The sequence below is a fragment of the Phodopus roborovskii genome, unplaced genomic scaffold, assembly GCF_943737965.1.
Source record: "Phodopus roborovskii unplaced genomic scaffold, PHOROB, whole genome shotgun sequence".
Classification (NCBI taxonomy): Eukaryota; Metazoa; Chordata; class Mammalia; order Rodentia; family Cricetidae; genus Phodopus; species Phodopus roborovskii.
This window is the reverse complement of record NW_026126549.1, coordinates 8419017-8433983: the sequence shown is the minus strand read 5'-3', so window position 1 is coordinate 8433983 and position 14967 is coordinate 8419017.

Below are 14967 nucleotides of genomic sequence, written 5' to 3'. Positions count from 1 at the left end.
TGCACCCTGACAACACTCCCCTCCCATCACCCCATCCCAATTCCATGTGTAGGCAAATGCCATCCATGTGGGGTCATGTAAATCTGTCAAGTCTCCATTCACTGCCCCCCCCACTTCCCATGTGCTCTGGGGTACTTGTTCCTTCCCCCTTCTGTGAGGGACTATATGAATCTCTAAGAATACACCTTGTATCCTAGTTCCTCTGGTAGTGTGAATTATAGGCTGGTGATCCTTTGCTCTAGGTCTAAAGTCCATATATGAGTGATTACATACCATGTTCCTCTTTTCCTGACTGGGTTACCTCATTCAGGATGGTTTATTCAAGTGCCATCCACTTGCCTGCAAATTTCAAGATTCCATTATTTTTTTTCTGCAGAGTAGTATTCCATTGTGTAGATGTGCCACATCTTCATTATCCATTCTTCAGTTGAGGGGCATCTAGGTTGCTTCCAGGTTCTTGCAATTACAAATAATGCTGCTATGAACATAGTTGAGCAGATGTCTTTGTTGCATGGATGTGGATCATTTGGGTATTTGCCTACGAGTAGGATTGCTGGGTCCTGTGATAGACTGTTTCCCATTTTCCTGAGGAATCGCCATACTGAGCTCCAAAATGGCTGTATGAGTTTGCACTCCTACCAGCAATGGAGGAGAGTTCCGCTTTCTCCACATCCTCTCCAGCTTGAGTTGTCATTGGTGTTTCTAATTTTAGCCATTCTGACAGGAGTAAGATGGTATCTCAAAGTTGTTTTGATATGCATTTCCCTAATAGCTAAGGATGTTGAGCACTTTCTTAAGTGTCTTTCAGCCTTTTTGATTTTCTCTATTGAGAATTCTTTCTTCAGTTCTGTACCCCATTTTTAATAGGGTTATTTGGTTTTTTGTTGACTAGTTTCTTGAGTTCTTTGTGTATTTTGGAGATCAGCCCTTTGTCAGATGTAGGTAGGATTGGTGAAAATCTTTTCCCAGTCTGTGGGCTGCCGTTTGGTCTTGTCAACTGTGTCCTTTGCCTTACAGAAGCTTCTAAGTTTGAGGGGGTCCCATTTATTAATTGTTGATCTCAGTGTCTGTGATCCTGGAGTTATGTTCAGGAAGCAGTCTCCTATACCAATTTGTTCAAGGGTACCTCCTAAATTCTCTTCTAAGAGGTACCGTGCGGCTGGATTGATGTTGAGGTCTTTGATCCATTTGGACTTGAGTTTTGTGCATGGTGACAGACATGGGTCCATCTGCAGTCTTCTACATACCATCATCCAATTGTGCCAGCACCATTTGTTGAAGATGCTTTCCTCCCCCCCCCCCCACTGTATTCTTTTAGCTTTTTTTGTCGAAAATCAGGTGTTTATAGGTGTGTGGGTTTATATCAGGATTTTCGATTCAATTCTATTGGTCTACTTGTCTATGTTTGTGCCAATACCAGGCCATTTTCAGAATTATAGCTCTGTAGTAGAGCTTAAAGTCAGGCATGGTGATACCTTCTGAAGTTCTTTTATTGTACAGGGTTGTTTTGGCTATCCTGGGTCTTTTGTTTTTCCATATAAAGTTGATTATTATCCTTTCAAGGTCAGTGAAGAATTGTGCTGGGATTTTAATGGGGATTGCATTGAATCTGTAGATTGCTTTTGGCAAGATTGCCATTTTTACTATATTTATCCTACCTATCCAAGAACATGGGAGATCTTTCAATATTCTGGTATCTTCTTTAATTTCTTTCTTTAGAGCCACAAAGCTCTTATTATATAGGTCTTTCACTTGTTTGGGAAGCATTACCCCAAGATACTTTATGTTGTTTGTGGCTATTGTAAAGGGTGATGTTTCTCTGATTTCTTTCTCAGCCTCTTTGTTGTCTGAATATAGTAGGGCTACTGATTTTTTTTTTTTTTTTTTTGAGTTTATCTATTTAAGTTGTTTGTCTGTTCTTGATTTAATTTTGGTAAGTGATATTTATCCAGAAATTTGTTCATTTCCTTTGAATTTTCATTTTTTTGTGGAATATGGGTTTTCAAAGTATGACCAGAAAATTGTCTGGATTTCCTTTGTGTCCGTTGTTATGTTCCCCTTTTCGTTTCTGGTTTTGTTAATTTGCATGTTCATTCTCTGCTTTTTCATTAGTTTGGATAAGGTTTGTCTATCTTGTTGAATTTCTCAAAAAAAACAACTCTTTGTTGCATTGATTTTTTTTTTTTCCTGGTTTCTGTTTTGTTGATTTCAGCCCTCAAATTGATTATTTCCTGGCGTCTACTCCTCCGGGGTGAGTTTACTTCTCTCTGTTCTAAGGCTTTCAGTTGTGCTGTTAATTCTCTAATGTGACTATCATTTGTTTTCTTTATATGGGCACTCAGTGCAATGAACTTCCCTTGTAACACTGCTTTCAAGTGTCCCATAAGTTCGGGTATGTTGTGTCCCCATTCTCATTGAATTTTAGAAAGTCATTAATTTCTTTCTTTATTTCTTCTTTGACCCAGGTGTGGTGCAATTACACATTGTTCAGTTTCCATGAGTTTGTAGGTTTTCTGCGATTTGTGTTGTTGAATTCCAATTTTATAGCATGGTAGTCTGATAAGATACAGGGGACTATTCCAATTCTCTTGTATCTGTTGAGGTTTGTTATACCACTTAGTATGTGGCCGATTTTAGAGAAGGTTCCACGTGGAGCAGAGAAGAAGGTATATCCTTTTGTGTTTGGCTGGAATGTTCTATAGATGTCTGTTAAACCCAGTTGAGACAAAGCTTCTGTTAGTTCTTTTGTTTCTTTGTTGAGTTTCTGATTGGTGGTCCTGTCTACTGGTGAGAGTGGTGTGTTGAAGTCTCCCACTAAAAGTGTGTGAGGTTTATGTGAGGTTTGAGTTTTAGTAGTGTTTCTTTTACAAATGTGGGTGCCTTTGTATTTGGGGCATAGATGTTCAGAACTGAGACTTTGTGTTGATGGATTTCTCCTGCGATGAATATGAAATGACTGTCTTCATCTCTTTTGATTAATTTTGGTTTGAAGTCTAACTTGTTAGATATTAGGATAGCCACACCTGCTTGCTTGTTGGGTCCATTTGATTGGAAGATCTTTTCCCAACCCTTTACCCTCAGGTAATGTCTATCTCTGAAGCGTAGATGTGTTTCTTGTATGCAGCAGAAGGATGGATTCTGTCTTCATATCCATTCGGTTAGCCTGTGTCTATTTATAGGTGAGTTAAGACCATTAATATTGAGGGTGAATAAGGACTATTGATTGTTAATGCTTGTTTGTTTTAGATTTGTTGTTGGCAGTGGTATTGTGAATATATTTGTCTTGCTTTACCCTTGGTTTCTGGTGTAGTGAGATTATCTGTTGCCTACATCTTTGTGGGCATAGTTAACTTCCTTGGGTTGGAATTTTCCTTCCAAAACATTCTGTAGGGCTGGATTTGTAGATATGTATTGTGAAAATCTGGCTTTGTCATTAAGTATCTTCTTTTCTCCATCTATAGTGATTGAGAGTTTTGCTGGGTATAATAGCCTGGGCTGGCATCTGTGGACTCTTAGTACTTACTTGTAGAGCCTGGGCTGGCATCTGTGGACTCTTAGTACTTACTTGTAGAACATCTATCCAGGACCTTCTGGCCTTGAGAGTGTCCATGGAGAAGTCAGGTGTAATTTTGATAGGTCTGCCTTTATATGTTACCTGCCCTTTTTCCTCCACTGCTCTTAATATTCTTTCTTTATTCTGTATGTTAGGTGTTTTGATTATTATATGTCGAGGGGTCTTTTTTCTTTGATCCAGCCTATTTGGGGTTCGGTATGCTTCTTATACTTTCATGGGCATGTCCTTCAGATTGGGAAAGTTTTCCTCGATGATTTTGTTGAATATGTTTTCAGCACCTTTGAGCTGGGCTTCCTCACCTTCCTCTATGCCTATTATTCTTAGGTTTGGCCTTTTCATGGTGTCCCACATTTCCTGGATGTTTTGTGTTAAGGATTTATTGGACTTCTGATTTTCTTTGGTCGATGAATCTATTTCCTCTAGTTTATCTTCTGCGCCTGAGATTGTCTCTCCCATCTCTTGAATTCTGTTGGTTATACTTGTGTCTGTAGTTCCCTATCATTTGCCCAGTTTTTCTATTTCCAGCAATCCTTCAGTTTGTGTTGTCTTTATTTTCTCTATTTCAGTTTTCAAGTCTTGAACCGTTTCTTTCACCTGCTTATTTGTTTTTTCTTGGCTTTCTGTACTTTCTTTACTTTCCTTAAGAAATTTGTTAATTTCTCCCACTTTTTTGTCTGTTTTTTTTTTTTTTCTTCCATTTCTTTAACGGATTTTCTCACATCTTCTTTGAGGGCCTCTACCATTTTTATGACAATAATTTTTAAGTTGTTCCCTTCTACTTCATCTGCTTTGTTGTGTTCTGGTCTGGTTGTTGTAGATTCGCTAGATTCTGGTGGTGTCATGCTTGTCTTTCTGTTATTAGGTGTTTTCTTATATTGCCATCTTCCCATAACTTCTTCCAGTAAGTGTTGGTGGGGTCTCTCCCTCTCTCTATGGTACTTCCCCGGTGGGCTTAGGTGGGTCAGAGGTTCGATGTCTGTAGCTCTCTAGGAGGTCTCTCCACAGGCAGGGGCCCAGGCGATGGGGTTCAGTGATCAGGCACCAGCAGAAGACTGGCGATGGGGGTCAAAGATTCTGAAGGATGTTTCTTGTGCCTATAGGCCGATCTAGCCTGGGCCTGGCACTCTCCAGCTGAGGCCTCTTTAGCCTCTTTAGAGGCCCTGCGATGATGGTCAAGGATTTTGCTGGCAGGAACTCAGAATGGTCCAGCAGAGATAGGCAGATCTCTGGGAGGGGTCCGGAATTCCAGTAGAGGACCTGTGGTGGGGTCAGAGACCAGGAAGATGGAAATTATGGGTGGTCCTGTGTGGATAGGCAGGTCTCCTGTGTTCAGAGCTGCTCCCAGAAGTTCCCTGAATGTGTCTGGATTGTTGGCTCCACCCTCTGTCCCAGTGCTCAACCAGAGTGGTGGAACAGAGGGGAAGGTAGGACACAGGGTGGGGGAGGGCAGGCTCTCTGTAGGGGTGGGTAGGGGTGTATCAGAGCTCCAAGAGCGCTCTAGATGGGAACAGGACAAAGGGGCAGCGAGATCCGGTGTCAACCCCGGGAGTTTTCGGGGAAGGGTGTAGGGGAGAGTCCACCAGAAATGGTCCCAGACTCACCTCTAGCCAAGGCCTGGAGATGGGGGACAAAGGACAAAGGCTGGGCTGATAATCAGGATGTTTCCGCACCCATAGGCAGATGTAGCTGGGCCTGGCACTCTGCAGTTTAGGCCTCTTTAGCAGAAGCCCTGCGATGGTGGTCAAGGATCCTGGTTTGCAGGAACTCAGAGTGGTCCTGCAGAGATAGGCAGATCTCTGGGAGGGGCCCAGAACCGTAATGTTTAACCTTATAGGTAGAATTAAGATATTTTTTTTCACACCTACCAAATTCTTTGTCATTTCACCCCTTTGCACATTTGTTCCTATGAATCTAAGACTTTACTTAGATAGCAAAGAGGCTGTATTGCAAGGTAATGAAGGAAGTTCTGAAATTGGGCAACTGGGATTCCAATCCTCAGGAGAGTTTTCTAGCTAAGTGTGCAGATAACCCTACCTCTCGGGACTTCTGAGACATCAACTATAAAGTGGAGACATTAAAAATACATAACACAACGGTCTTTAAAAATAGGATTATTAGGACAACACTAGAAAAGCCTTAACAATAGTGTACAGCAAATAATAGATGCTAGCTCTATCCTCTATGTGCAGGAAGCTGGGTGTTCAGAGTGTGGACACTAAGCAAACTGGTTCATTCTGGAATAAAATGAGAGGTGTAAAGCTGAAGGCTCAGTGAGGTGGGACTGGTTAGTAGCTAGGTCAACACATAGTTATTCAAAGAGAAAATGAGCCCCCCCACACACACACCTGTCCACTTTACTTGGCCCTCTGGCTACCATCTTTCCCTCACTTCTATCCCCCCCATCCCCACTAAGCAATTTTAGCCTGCAAACTAAGTATATCCTTTGGTGTTGGAACAACATGTTGTCAAAGATCATTCAATCCAGTTACCAAAATAAATTTGGGGAGGGGGGAATATCTCATAATGTTTCAAGTAAGCTTATTATTTTGTGTTGGACTGCATTCATAACTATCCTGGGATGCATTCAGCCCACGAGCCACAGGCTGAACACAGCTGTAAGTTTCAACTATTCTTTTAGGCATGTTTGTCTCGTATAGAAACAAGAGGAAAGGAAATTTCTCAAGAAACCAAATAGCTACAGGGAACAAATCTCCAGCAATTGAGCCACAGAGACCCTATCTTCAAAAAGGACAACTCATCTCTCGTGTTCCCCAGCAGTGAAATATAACATGTAGCAAGCTCAGGCCACAGGCCATTAGACATTTGAGAAAAGACTTAACAGGAAAGATGTTTAAGATGTGTTACATTAATTCATGCTGTGGAATGTTTGTTTACTGATGCAAAGATGTGTTGGATTATTTTAAGTTGCATTTGTTTAACTCTGTAAAGCTACTTTACCTGCGTAAAACACCTGATTGGTCTAAAAGTGATAAATAGCCAATAGCTGGGCAGGAAAGAGAAATAGGCAGGGCTGCCAGGAAGAGAAATGCAATAGGAAGAGAAATCAAGAGAGGATAGATGGCAGAAGAAGGAGCAAGAAAAGGAGAAGAGGAGGGGGATGCTAGGGGCCAGCCACTCAGCCACCCAGCCAGCCATGGAGTAAGAAAGAAAGAGAGATATACAGAATAAAGAAAAATAAAAGCCCAGAGCAAAATGTAGTTAAAGAGAAATGTGATAATATAAGTTAGAAAAGCTAGCTAGAAGCAAGCCGAGCTAAGGCTTGGCATTCATAAATAAAAATAAATCTCCATGTGTTTATAAAAGAGTTTAAAAAAAAAAACCAACTACATTTTGCCACCCAATGTGGGGCCCAAATTTCAACACAAAGCCCGAGAAAGCTTAAAAAGAGTCATTTCTTTTAAGAAACTGTGCTGTACAGCAGAGTACTTAAACAGCCTTTTTAAAGTTAAGCAGAAACAAACAACTAAGTCAAAAATCACACACCTTGTGTTTACAATTTAGAGAAATCAAGGCAAGACTGAGCCAGCTGGCTCCCATATTGCCAGGAGGAACTGAACAGGCTGCTGAAGGAGAAAGTGTGCCACCATTCCTAAACAGCTGTGAACCATAGGAACCTCAACAGCAACCTGCCAGACACTGTGAGCCAACTTGTGCATTATTGACATGCCTGTTATAGGGGTAACCAACTATGCATTTGAGACGTGTCCTTGGAGAGAACCCATGCCTCATACTGTCAATCCAGCCAAAAAGACATGATTAGGGAAGTCACAGGCCTGGAGAGGCATTTACTACTGTTGTTTAGTTAAATGGACATAGCACCAAAAAGTCTTCTAAACAGTTATGTTGATATCCACAGGAAATTGCTCTTCTCAGCCTTTTCAGAGACGCCTCTGTCGACAGTGAATGGCAGTGGATGAAGAGACGTGTGGTTACTTAAGCTGCTGAGAATAAATGACTGTTTAAATGAGACATATAGTACCCTTTTAAGACTTATGAAACATCATAGGAAGAAGAGGCTGAAAGAATGTAAGAGCAGGAAAAAGGGGGTGTGTGTGCTGAGAAATGCTCTCTACTGGGCATGGCATGGTCATGGTAATCATGGGCTCACCCCAGCAGCAGTTACCTGCACTGGACCAGGTCTCTCAACAATCATCATGGATGGGATAGGGCTTTGTAAGCCCCTCTCCCTCCCTCCCAAGCTGTTGGTTACTGACAGGTTCTGCTAGAGGGGGAGTCATAGTCTTCATCTGTGCATCCTTGGTGTGGCCACCGGCTCTAATGGATAGTTCCAAGCCTATGGGTCACAAAAGAAAGCAAACAAACAAAAAAAAATGGTGAGTGTGGGGAAAGAGTTTGTGGACAAGAAGAGGGAGACTGGCAGAGGTGGAGAGAAGTAAGACAGGGTGGAGGGAGAAAATAATTAGAATGTATTATGTACATGATGGAATTATCAAAGAAAAACTTGAATTGCTTTTTTAAAATGCCACCTCTTCCAAATAAAAAATACCAACATAGAGTGTAATTTAGCCTGCAAAACACAAATTTGTTGTCACATCTGAGGTTATGACTTTTTTTTTTTTTGGTAGATTAAATCATTCTAGAAGAACCAGAGATTTTGTTTACTTTGGCAAACTAGGATAAAACAAGCAATCTTCCAAAGTGCTCAGAATAAATTCTTTGTCGATGAAACTGAGAGATACTTGTATTCACTGACCAGAGAAATTAGGTAATACATCCTAAGGGAGAAACAGAAGAACATTGCACAAACATATTTTCATAATAATTTAATGAGTGGGGGGCAGGGAATAAAAAACAGGAAAATATTTTGTTTTTGGTGCCTCATTCATTATGCTCCCAGCCCTCATGAATACGGCTAGATCCTTTTTATAGGAATGAAATACATTTAAGGATTTCATTTTATGTTAGCAGCTCAGAAAAATGGCATCCTAGAACTTCATTTAGTAGCTACCTTCTTAACATGCCATCCATTGTTTTCAAACCTCTTAATCAAAGCACCTTCTAAATACACTTATTGTGAAAGCCACAGATTAACCACAATGCAATGATAGTGACGATCCCAATACCCTACTTTTACCAACAGACCGACCATCCAGAAAAAAAAAAAAAGAAAAGAAAAGAAAAAAAAGAAAAGAAAAGAAACTCTGGAGTTAAATGATACCCTAAATCAAATGGACCCAACAGATGCCTGCAGAACATGCCCCCCAAACACTAGAAAATGTCCACGGAACTTTCTCCAAAATCAGCCACATGTTAGGACACCTAGTCACTTTTCGATTGCTTTGACAAAACACCAGGACCAAGGCGACTTTATAAAAATAAAGGGTTTGATTTGGGGCTCACAGTTCCAGAGGGGTGAAGTCCATGCCCATCATGGTAGGGATCACGGGCAGCAGGCAAGAAGACATGGTGTTATAGTAGCAGAGCGCTCACATCTTGAGAGAACCACAAGGCAGAGTGCTGCTGAGTCAACTCCTCACACTTCTTGGTGTCTTTACAGCCTCCCACAGGGGACCACTGTCTTCTGTTGGACCTCTGGACCCAGCTCTCAGTTCCTTTGTTCCTCTCCGGAGTTTCTTTGCAGGAGCTGTATATGGCTGCCAGCCAAACGGTTAAGCATAGGAGTTGTTTAGGGCTTTGCCTAACACACACACACACACACACACACACACACACACACACACACACACACGTCTTTAACCCTACACCTCAACCTCAATGTTTGCCTAACACACACACACACACACACACACACACACACACACACACACACACACACACACACGTCTTTAACCCTACACCTCAACCTCAATGTCCTGACTGTTTCCCAGGCCCTTTGGCCTAAGCTGCACGGATTTCTCTCTTCTGACCTCCTTCCCCACTGTATCTGCTGCTCTTCAAGTGTTCTCTGCCTTGGGAAAAGGCATCTCCGTTTCCACCCAAATGCTCAAACACAATAGCGCTGAGTTAGCCCTGTTCCCTCCCTCTTTTCACTGTTTACATTGGATCAATTGCTAAGTTTTATCATCCTGGCCTCCAACATCTATCTCTAAAGTTCTTCTCCGCACCTTGGAATCCCCAGCCCTGAGCAAACATGTCATCCCTGCCCCAGAGCATTCGGAAGAGCTCTTGGATCTTGTGTTATGAGATCAGCAGTTCAACCCTGCTCTCGTGTGCTGGACTGCTTACTATAGGACAGTAAGGGTAAGGGCTGTCTTAGCTGACCCTTCTTGTAAGTTACTCAGCCTACTTTTCCCACTCATGGTACCCATCCCACTTTTTGACACAGTCCACACCCACCTCACAAATCTTTCATGAAGCAAATCAAGCAACACAGATTTTTAAAATAAAATTCAAATTAACTAGTCACTCATCTCAGACAAGCACACCTTTGTCTCAGTACCAAATCCAAATGCAAAGAAATGTGCTAGAAAGTGTCACATGGGCTACCTGCATCACAGTCGTCACTGGGAGACATCATTAAGACCTTGGGGGCACAGGAGGGAAAGCTGATAGGGAAACAATGTGACTTTCTGAATAATCAGCTTCTGTCACTGTGACACCCAAGATAAACATATAAACAAAGAAAGAGTTCCATTGGGCTCACAGTTTTAGCCCATGATCAATTTGTTCTATTGCCTTGGGCTGGTTTTGGCATGTCATATGTACATCCTAAGTGCCACCACACAACCAAGCAAAATCACTCGCCAGGAAGTGGAGGACAGAAGGGAGTCTTTCTCTAGCCCCCTTTAACAAATGACCCCAGTGATCTACTGACCTCTCACCAGGACCCACCTCTTAAAATGGGCATTGCCTCTCAGCAGCACTCGTCTGGGGAGCAAACCATTATTGAATGGGCTTGGAGGGATACTTACAAGCCAAACTACAGCACTTGCCTGTCAGACAGCTGCTAACAGAAAAGCAATGACTCTGGCCCCACACTGTCACTGTCACAGACAGGACCTACTAATATAGCAGTTAATAGGCCTGTAATGTAGTCTACATAAAACAGACTTACTGCCCTGACAAGTTTATGCATCTAGTTTCCTCTGCAATCCCTGGCGCTCTTCTTAGGTCACATCCTTCGCTCATCAGGAGCAGCACAAAGTCAGTGGCTGGGAAGTAAAAAGCAGGTTTGGACCCAGAATTCTGTATGAGGTGAAGTACTAGACAGGGCACCTATGTTGGGAAAGAGGAAAGTGCCTAGGTAAGGGAAGTAGTGTGTTTTAGAGGAAAATAGTGCCCCACACTCCAGTAAGGTAGAATCAGAATGTTAGACAACAAGTGTTGGAGAAGATGTGGGGAAGTTGAAGTCCTCAGGCAGTCATACTGCTACTTTAGAAAATGATCTAGATATATGCATAAGAAAAATTAAATAAGTCAGGGTTTGTGTAAACCATATGACATTATTTACATAAAATTATCAAAGGTCCACCAATTGATGCATGCATTTTTTAAATGTGGTATATCTATGTCATGTAGTATTATTTGACCATAAAATGGAACAAAGTATTGTTACATGTTACAAGGAGGAATCTTGAAAACATTCAGATAAGAAACCTGTCACAAAAGGTCACATATTACATAATTACATTCATACGAAAATCCATAATAACCAAATACAGAGGGCCAGAACATAGAGCAGTAATTGCTTAGGGATGAGTAGAGTAGGGGAGATAGAATATCCTTCAGATGACAAAAATATTTTCAAGTTGACAGTGGTGACGGTTCTATGTATTGGTAACTTTATAGAAAAAAATCAAATTTTATTTTTTTAAGATTTATTTTATTCTTGTGCTGGAGAAATGACTCAGAGGAGAAATGACTCAGTGCTCAGAAGAGCACTGACTGCTCTTCTAGAGGTCCTGAGATCAATTCCCCGCAACCAAATGGTGGCTCACAACCATCTGTAATGACATCTGGTGCCCTCTTCTGGCGTGCAGGCAGAACACTGAATACATAATAAATAAATAAATAAATAAATAAATAAATAATGTTAAAGTTTCATTATACAAATAAAGGTTTATTTTCTTCTTAATTATATATGTGTGAGGGTGGGAGTATATGGACACATGTGCAAATACCCAAAGAGGCCAGAAGACAGTGTCAGATCCCTTGGAGTTCAAATTACATATAGTTGTGAGCTGCCCAACCTGAGTGCTGCGAATGAACTCAGGGCCTCTGGAAGAGCAGCCAGCATGCTTAACCACTGAGCCATCTCCCCAGTCCCAAAAGTATATGTCTTAAGTAGGTGAATTGTAAAGTATGTAGGTTGTATCTAAATAAAGTTGTATTTTTGCTGTTGTTTAGTCAACAGAATGTGTCAGCTTGTTGTAACGAGGAATGAAGTAGAGGAATGGGTCCAATACTATGCCAAGGCGATCTGTGGGTCAGCAGAAAGAGGCAGTGTAATGATAGGGAAGGAAGACAGGCAACGGATGCTGGCTTAACTTCTGCACCAGCTGTCACACATGGGGACTCTGCTGTCACTGAAAAATCTGTGTGACAAAATGTAAGATGGCACTTAAAGGGGAAGTTAAAGTTCTACTGTGTGGGTACCAGGGACCGAACCCCCACTGTCAGGCTTGGCAGCACAGCACACACCTTTAGCTGCTGGACCATCGCCAGCCCTCTGGAGTCTCTGCTTTCCAAAGAAGGGAAGAAGCTCCATTTGGATTAGAGTAAACATTAAGTGGCTTAAGTTCACAAACACATATGACTCAGTTCGCACACTTGCCTTAGCCTCGTTAAGAAAGGTCCCCAAAGAGAAATAGTGGATTAAAAAAAAAAAAACTGGCAAGTACTATTAAGTGACCATCTGATCTGGAGAAAGAGGGTAGAGGTGGAAGAAGGGGGGAGGCTAATGACCTGTGGGGGACACTCCCAGCAAACAGCCTAGGTGCTGGAGTCCAGCTCCAGTAGAGTTCAGGGGGTGTGAGGTCATCGAGAGGAGGAGACTCATGCTATCTAGAATGAATTAGGATGGCTGCATTTTTATTGAAAAAAAAAAAGGCTACACCTTGTATACTCTATAATTGCACAAAGGATTAAGTGGGGAAAGGGGGGGCTTGTTCACTGGGGTGTGGCTTGTGATCGAGGACTGAGCAAGCTAGGATTGATCCTTGACAAGTTAGTAAGCATCAGATCACATGTTAATGAAGGACTACAAGTTCATCTCACCAGACACGAGGAGAATGACTCCATTGGTATCAAGCAGGAACTGTCTTCAAGCCACTGAGAAATGGGAGGTTGTGTCTAAATGCCCGAGTTGGGAAAAGTAGTTTCTCTTAAAGTGAGCCTTGGCTATTAGGATAAACTAAGCCATAGAAAAAAACCTGCAATATTCTACAAATGGGGTGTCTGGTCCCCTAAGAAGCATCTGGCAAGAGATGAAGCTAGACAAAACTATTATGAATCTGAGTAGACCTTTTGAATTTATGAATCTTGATTATCAAATACTTGATTATCATATACTTACCAAGTATATGTTACTTATCTAAATTTTCTAGCAGCTTGTTGTTAACTTGTGTGTGGAGTCGACAGTTATCATGCTATATGGTTCCCCAAGTGGTGGAGATTTTCCCCAAAGGACTCTTGTTTAAAGAGGTTGCCGTTGTGTATATCCTCATCCTCCACTGAAGTCCCCACAATATTTCCCAAAGGAAAGGCATAAGGTAACTTTCATAACACATGTGAGAATGATTAAAAAATGAAAGTAAAGGGGTGCTGGAGAGTTGTGGTCTGCAATGGCGAAATGCTGGAACTTGGTCAAGCCGTGTGGTCCACCCTAGCTAGGAGGAGCATTCAACAGACGTATGAGTTTCACATAAGATATATCAACCATCATGGGACTTTCCAACAGGACAGTGGTTTCGTGCTCACCTGTGTTGCCCTCTTCTGTGGTCCATGAGGTCATAGGTAAAATTCATCTTGCATATTTTGTTGTATCTATAACTAATTTAATTTTAGTATAATTTCTTTAATAAGAGCTGTGACAATTTGAATGTGAAATGTTCTACACAGGTTCATATGTTTAAACAATTGCTTCCCAGCTTATGACACTAGTTTTTTGAAGGGAGGGGGACAGGGAGGATTGTGAGTCCATAGGAGGTAGCACCCTCACTGAGAAAGTGAGTGACTAGGAGCAGGTCTCGAAAGTCATAAACCAACCCAGTTTCTGGCCCAAGTTCCCTTTTCTTCCCGTTAGGCACTGTATTTGCCACAGCTTCCCTGTTACCTTTGAACTGTAAACCAGAATTCTTCTTCTCTCTGGATGCTTATTTTATGCATTCTGTCACAGAAATGAGAAAAATTTGTAAATACAAAGATTCATATAATTTTAACTTTTCTCCAAGGGAATGCCTACCTGGTTGGATCTCATACATATTTAGATTATACTCTCTACTTCCCATAACTCACAGTAAGATGTATTCACAATTTGACAATTTAAAGAATACTTTGTTTACTTTCAAGATAATAAAATTTCATTTTTATTTTGAGATGTTTGTAACAAATGAGAATATTCTCGGTCCTTTCTGAACCAAGGTCAACATGAGCATATAATCTGATATATGCTATGTCTCATCAAAGCAGAGTCTTTGACTGTGTAAAGTTTACTTTCTATACTCTTTTAGCTGTCACCCAGACTGAGATAACACCCTACCTACAAGTACAGCCTTTACATGTGACTTTTGGAAAAACATCCCTGGGGCCCAGCTGCAGATTTTCAGTTGAATACAGAACATGGGCCTAATGCCCAGCTCTTTCCATCCTTGAATTCCCTTGTGGTGCTTATTGTACTTTATGACTGCACGGTCATGGCTGATCCAACAACTAGAACATTGGACTCCAAGGACCATATGTCTCCCAGATTTGCCAAGGGACTCTGCATTGGCCTGGTTCTTGCCTAGAAAAGGGCTCAGACCAGCCAAGGCACCTGGAAGATACCGAGGTCAGCCAAGCTGGCTGACAGAGGCAGAGAGCAGCCAAGCTGCCTGGAAGAAGCTGAGGCCAACTGAGCCACTTGCCAAGGGCACTCTGGCCCATTGAGCTGTGCAGTGAGCTGTCACTCATGCTCCGGTGGGATTTGATGGGGCTGCTGTCTTTGAGCCATATCTGTCCTTTAGCCCCTCACCCACATTTCTTTAAACAACCTCAATAAAACTCACTGGTTCACTAAATCGGATTTTGGCAGTTTTCATGTTTTGGCTGTCATATATGCCCTATCAGAGGTGAGTAGACCTACAGTCATGACTCCCCATGAATAGTGTCAACCAGCACGATTACATTGTCTAGTAAAGCCTCCCACAACTCCCTCCTAAGAGCCCACTCTGGGAAATCTATATGAAAGGTTT